Source organism: Scyliorhinus torazame, chromosome 3 (genome assembly GCF_047496885.1).
Source record: "Scyliorhinus torazame isolate Kashiwa2021f chromosome 3, sScyTor2.1, whole genome shotgun sequence".
Classification (NCBI taxonomy): Eukaryota; Metazoa; Chordata; class Chondrichthyes; order Carcharhiniformes; family Scyliorhinidae; genus Scyliorhinus; species Scyliorhinus torazame.
In genome coordinates, this window is record NC_092709.1 from 189,308,675 (window position 1) to 189,314,674 (window position 6,000).

General features: G+C 46.7%; 1 protein-coding gene across 9 annotated transcripts in view; it reads right to left on the reverse strand.

The window, feature by feature from the left end:
- The window catches only part of LOC140408851 (amyloid beta precursor protein binding family B member 2-like), a 466,668-nt gene extending 462,769 nt beyond the window's left edge, over positions 1–3,899 (reverse strand). For 6 of the 9 annotated variants that reach the window (XM_072496638.1, XM_072496629.1, XM_072496630.1 and 3 more), the window contains exon 1: positions 3,661–3,898. The gene's annotated coding sequence lies outside the window, so the exon portion shown is untranslated. Of the gene's footprint in view, positions 1–3,660 lie in introns of all 9 variants that reach the window. The other 3 variants (XM_072496628.1, XM_072496631.1, XM_072496633.1) reach the window with 3 other exon arrangements.
- Between the last annotated feature and the right edge of the window lie 2,101 nt (positions 3,900–6,000).

Genomic DNA, 6,000 nt, shown 5'->3' on the forward strand with positions numbered 1-6,000 from the left:
AAACAGGTCAATGTTGTTTTATTCGTTCAGGGGATGTGGCGTTGCTGGCTTGGTCAGCATTTATTGCCCATCCCTAACTGTCCTTGAGAATAAACATGGATCTGCCTTAATAAACAGTGGGCTCAGCCATTTCATTTTTAGTGGAATTCAAGTTAAACTGAATGTTGATTCTCAAATGAAACATTGAACAAACTCGAGATGAAAGAACAGAGCAGAAAACCAATTTGATGACCCAACCAACTACAAGCTCTGCAGAAGCTAGAGATTATGCTCACACACCCATTATCTCTGCTGTCCTCCAAGGATCTTGCTCAGCCCCCTGCATTCTGCTCTTCAGTGACTTCACCCAATTAGTTTTCACCACCACTGTCTAATTATCAGTCTGCTTATTTCACAAATTCTCAACCTGGTTTTCAAAACCCTCCATGGCCTCACCCCACCCCATCTCTCCAGCCTCATAACCCTCAGAGATATCTGCTCTCATGTAATTCTAACCTCTTGAGCATCCCCAATTTTAATAGCTCCACCATTGGTGGCTGTGCTTCGAGCTGCCTAGGTCTGGAATTCCCTCCCTAAATCTCTCAGAGCCTCTAATTCTCCTTCTTCTTTTAAGACACTACTCAAAACCTAACGCTTTGAACAAGCTTTTGGCTGCCCGCCCCAATGTCATCTTATGTGGCAGTTTAGCCTTATAATGTCTTGGCTATTCATAAAGGCTTGCCTTCTCAACCTTGCCCCTCACCGGAGGTGTGGTGATCCTCAGATTAAATCACCACCAGTCAGCTCTCCCTCCTCAAAGGGGAAAGCAGCCTCTGGCCATATGGGACTATGGCGGCTTTACTTTATTCACTATATTGCCTGGGGATGATTACGTTAAAGGTGCACTATAAATATAGCTGTTGTTTTACATGAACTACTGCATTTTTGAATAAATTGCTTATCCTGGTCCCAAATTCAAACTCAGTATCTGTACGTTGCATTGTACGGTTCTTTCATAATCCTAGAGTTTCTGTACTAATTTTGGATACCCAAGCCCAGCGTGGAAATTTACCTAGCTAACCAACGTTTGGTCAAATACCAGAATTCCTAACTCAGCAGCATTTCACTCTTATATAGTCGGATTATAATTCAGAATACTTATTATCTCTTTACAAATGCTTTTAAAAAAAGCAAAAGACATCCCAGTAACTGAAATGGTTCACCACTTGACTCCCACACAGAAGAGTTGAGTCCCAGATCAGACTCAGCTAGTTGATCTAAAACAGCAATCCAACAGCCCATGCTGGATTACTGAATGACATTCAGAACAGTAAGATGTGCATGATCTCAAACCTCGCAAATGAAGAAACACATTCTGTAAAAACACACTGGTCAAAAAAAAAACTGGATGAAATTGAAATACAATAATTCAATCCTACCCCTCCCCCTGAACCCAGTTTTCTCAATTTACAAACAGAGGTTTCACCCAGTTTTGTGCTGAAGTCACAAACAACACAAGCAAATAATTTATTGAGGGGTTTGGGGGGGGGGGGGGGGGGAGACAGGAACAGGAGTAGCCGAATTAAGGCTATTAACCATCCATTATCAACTTTATTAATTTGGCTTTTCAGTAATATAAAAGATACCAAAAAGATATAGATTGAGAAATAACTATAATAATTTTATGAATGACTCAAAAGAAAAACATAGATAGAAAGGAAATAAAAAACAGAAAATGCTGGGAATCCTCAGCAGGTCTGACAGCATCTGTGGAGAGAGGCAGTTTCCAACATTTTCAGTTTTTGTTTTAGCTCTCCAGCATCCTGATTTCGGCTTTGCAGATAGAAAGGACTTACGATCTGGTTAACAGACATGTGTTCAGATCGTAGCCTGATGATACATTTTCAAACAGGGCACATTGTTTCTTTTTACTAGCTTCCCATTGCTAATTTCCAAGCAATTACTGTAATTTCAGGGTTTGTTGCAGGATTTAATTCCCACTTCTAATTGTCAGTGCTTTTCAATAAATCTCTCTATAGGATTCGAAGTTACTGGTTAAAACGTTTCGTTTTCACCACATTTACAAATGTACTTACTCCTCACAGATATTTACAAATTCACTGTGTTAAATCCAACTTCTCACTACTAACTGTACAAGGAAGCCAAAGAAACAGATCACTGTGAACAAAACTTAGTTTATTTTACAATGCTGAAGAGGCACCACAAAGTAAAACTTGGCAATGACCGAATTCGTTGGCTTGTTACTGCAAAGCCGTGGATAAAAGGATATTCAAATCAAGCGAAATGTTACTACAGTTGAGCCGGCGAGGTAATTTCACACAGATCAATGACATCTGGAGTCTGAACGCGCGATGGAGAATGACCGTGCTGTAGAAAGAAGCGGGGGCTCATTCGGATTGGAGGCAACACACTCAGTATTGGGGAACAAAATTAAATCTGATCAGATTTTCAATCTAAGTTGATGAAATGAACTCGAGCTCTGGCCACACAAAAAAACACACATACACAAACTATTATAGTGCCGATTGGCGCTGATCTGAAAATAACCCATCTACCGCAGGCTGAAATCTACATTGAAAAGGCGTATTGACGAGAAATGAAAAGATAACTCAGACCCGTTTCCGTAACTATTTACACGGACATTTCAAATGAATCACTCATCCACCCGAGCAATAAAGATGGAAAAGGTATTGGGCACCGTTATTTTCAGGCTTTAACAGAAGGAGAGGTGCAAGTTGCTTTGTAACTGTGCAGAAATGACAAACACCCAAGCGGCCGTAATAAAATAGACCAGACCTCACGACAACCTGAGACTCTAAACCGAATAGGGGGGCACTTAACGACTAACAGAGCCAAAGGCAGATGGATCCGTTATTTGGACGGTAAACACAAAACCATCCACCCAAAAGGTGCAGGGACAGATCATCAGGCTGGAGCAGACCGAGGAGCACAGAGCGAATTGCGAGCAGAGACCAACGAGCCAGAAGGACTCACAAGATCTCTGCTGGCTCCGTGCTGCACGGTGTAAATATTCAGCCCACTGCTTTCTGCACACATCTGTTCACACGGTCTAAACTGTCGAGCCGGCTCCAGTCTGCCCCAAACCAAGGTGAACCGACGTAGCACGGACTGCCTCGCCTTCCCCGTTAAATGGAGTTGACAACCTTCCTCCTGATGCCGAACTTTATTATTTTTTTTAATGGCCCCATCTTTCAGACGGCAGCCAACTCTGCAAGGTTGCAGCCGCACTGGGCGGTGTGAGGGAAGCGCTGGGGCTGGAGGCGCGTTGACATTCTCAATGTTATTGAACCACAGCATCGCCAACTCCGTCTCCGACACACACTCCAGTTATCGGCACTCTCTCTCCCTCTCTCCATTGGGTCAGCTGTGCGGAATCAGCCTGTGGACTCGCCGCTATCTGCTGCTGTTTTCCGATCGGTGAGATTGCTATCGATGCAGTGTTTAAAGTGGCGCAGTACCGCTGGGTGTTATTCAACACCTTCACACTGCAATGCGAGCGTTTAAACCCAGCGCTGCATTCTGGCCCTTTTGTAAACTAACGTTTTGCTCCGGGAGGGTTTTGCTGCCTTTCCCGCTGCATCTCCTTCCCTTCGGCACCCGGGGTTATTATTAACACCGCCGCCGCTATTTTGCACTCACTCTTTCCCGTTGCTCTCTCCGCGGGTCCTCTCTGTCAGCTCTCCAAACCACTCTGCCCACCGCAAGCCGCAGTCACTCACGTCTCTGGGTCCGCCTCCAGCCTTCTTGCCGCAATCCCTTTGCCCGGTTGTCCCCGGCTGATGTTGTTCCCTGTGAGGCGGTGGCGAGGATGCCCGGGAGCAGCAGCAGCCCGGTGCCAGTCCCTGTGTCTCTCCCGCCGCGCTGTGAGCAGCCCCGCCCCGCCCCGCCCCGCCCGACACCTCCTGCACCAGTCCAGCCCCGCCCTGCTCCCAATCCCAGCACACACAATTCCTCACATTCCTGACGCCAGCACTGCTCTGCCTCCCTCCCAAATCAAATCACCGCAATCCCGGAAGAGATTCCCCCGCCTCCAAGACTCCACTCACCTCCCCCCGCCGCCGCCTCCTCCTCCAAACCAATGCGCAATCCGGCGGAAGTGACCCTTTCCCTGGGATTGCGTAAACGGTGGGAAAGAATTTGCAGGGAATAGCGGCGACCGAGCGTGTGTGTTTATGGAGCTGGGCGGCTAGAGACACGTGGAGGTATCAGCCACATCTTTGCCCTATACTAGCGACTCGTCGCCAGGGAGTTTGGGCAGTTTTCTTCCAAATAGAAATCACTACCGCTTATTTAACTAAAACACACAACGCTGAGCTAACTGTTTTTAACTAACAATTCGGCGTCTTTTTTTCTTTTATGACCATTATTTCATCCTCATTCTACAGAAACAGATTCAACAGTGAACATGAAATTCCCACCAAACACATCATTCCCTCACCCACCAAACACATCATTCCCTCACTCCCCCTCACCCACCAAACACATCATTCACTCTCTCCCACCAAACTCATCATTCCCTCACTCCCCCTCTCCCACCAAACACATCATTCCCTCACTCCCCCTCTCCCACCAAACACATCATTCCCCCTCTCCCACCAAACACATCGTTCCTTCACTCCCCCTCTCCCACCAAACACATCGTTCCTTCACTCCCCCTCTCCCACCAAACACATCTCCCCCCCCCCCCCCCCCCACTCCCACTGTCCCACCAAACATATCTTCCCCTCACTCCCCTTTCCAACTAAACACATCATTCCCTTACTCCCCCTCCCTCACTCCTCCTCTCCCACCAAGCACATCTTCTCACTCCCCAGTCCCACCAAACACCTCTTCCCTTCACTCCTCACTCCCCAGTCCCACCAAACACCTCTTCCCTTCGCTCGTCTGTCAGCATTCCACAGGGACTGTTCCCTCCAGGATACCTGGTCCACTCTTCCAGCACCCCAACACCTCATCCTTTCCTACAGCAACTTACCACCTATCTCTTTGCCTTTTCCCTGTTCACCATCCAAGGGCCCAAACACTCTTAAAGTGAGGCAGCGCTTCACCTGCACCTCCTTCCATCTGGTCTATTGCACTCGCTGCTCCCAATGCAGTCTACTCTACATTGGAGAGACTAAACGCAGACTGGGTGACCACTTTGCAGAATGCTTTCAACAACCAGGGCCCCAGACGTCCCTGTCATTTGCCATTTCAACTCACCGTCCTGCTTTCATGTCCACATGTCCGTCCTTGACCTGCAGCAATGTTCCAGTGAAGTCCAGCGCAAACTGGAGTCTAACCCTATTTCCAGTTCTCTCTAGCTGGTGAACCAGACTCAAAACGTGAGTCCATTCTCTCTCCACGGATGCTGTCAGACCTGCTGAGATTGTCCAGCATTTTCTGTTTTTGTTTCAGATTCCAACATCTGCAGTAATTTGCTTTTATGAAAGTATTTGTATCAGGATTACAAAATTAAACTAATGTTTGCTTGAAAATATTCATGATGGGAAGTTTCCCTTTTATTATCCACAGGATTGTTGGGATATGCAATTTCCTCCCAGAAATAAGAGGGAAGTAGATTCCCTAATAGCTCTTCGAAAAGTAAAATACTTGCATGAGGAAGCTAAAACAGCATGACTAAACCAGAGAGAATGGGACTAAGAGAACACTCCTTCAGTGAACAAGCCTGGCCATGTTGGGCGGAATGTCCTGTTTCTGAATATTAGCCTATGATGGGTCTGGAATACAAAAGGGAAGAAATCATGTCAGTTGTACAAAACCCTGGCAAGACCCCATAGAATTCTAACGGTGCAGAAGGAGGCCATTCAGCCCATAAAATCTGCACTGACCCTCTAAAAGTGCACCCTGCCTAGGCCCACTCCTCCGCCTTATCGCCACCTAACCTGCACATCTTTGGACACTAAGGGGCAATTTTAGCATGGCCAATCCACCTAACCTGCATATCTTTGGACTGTGGAAGGAAACATGAGCACTCGA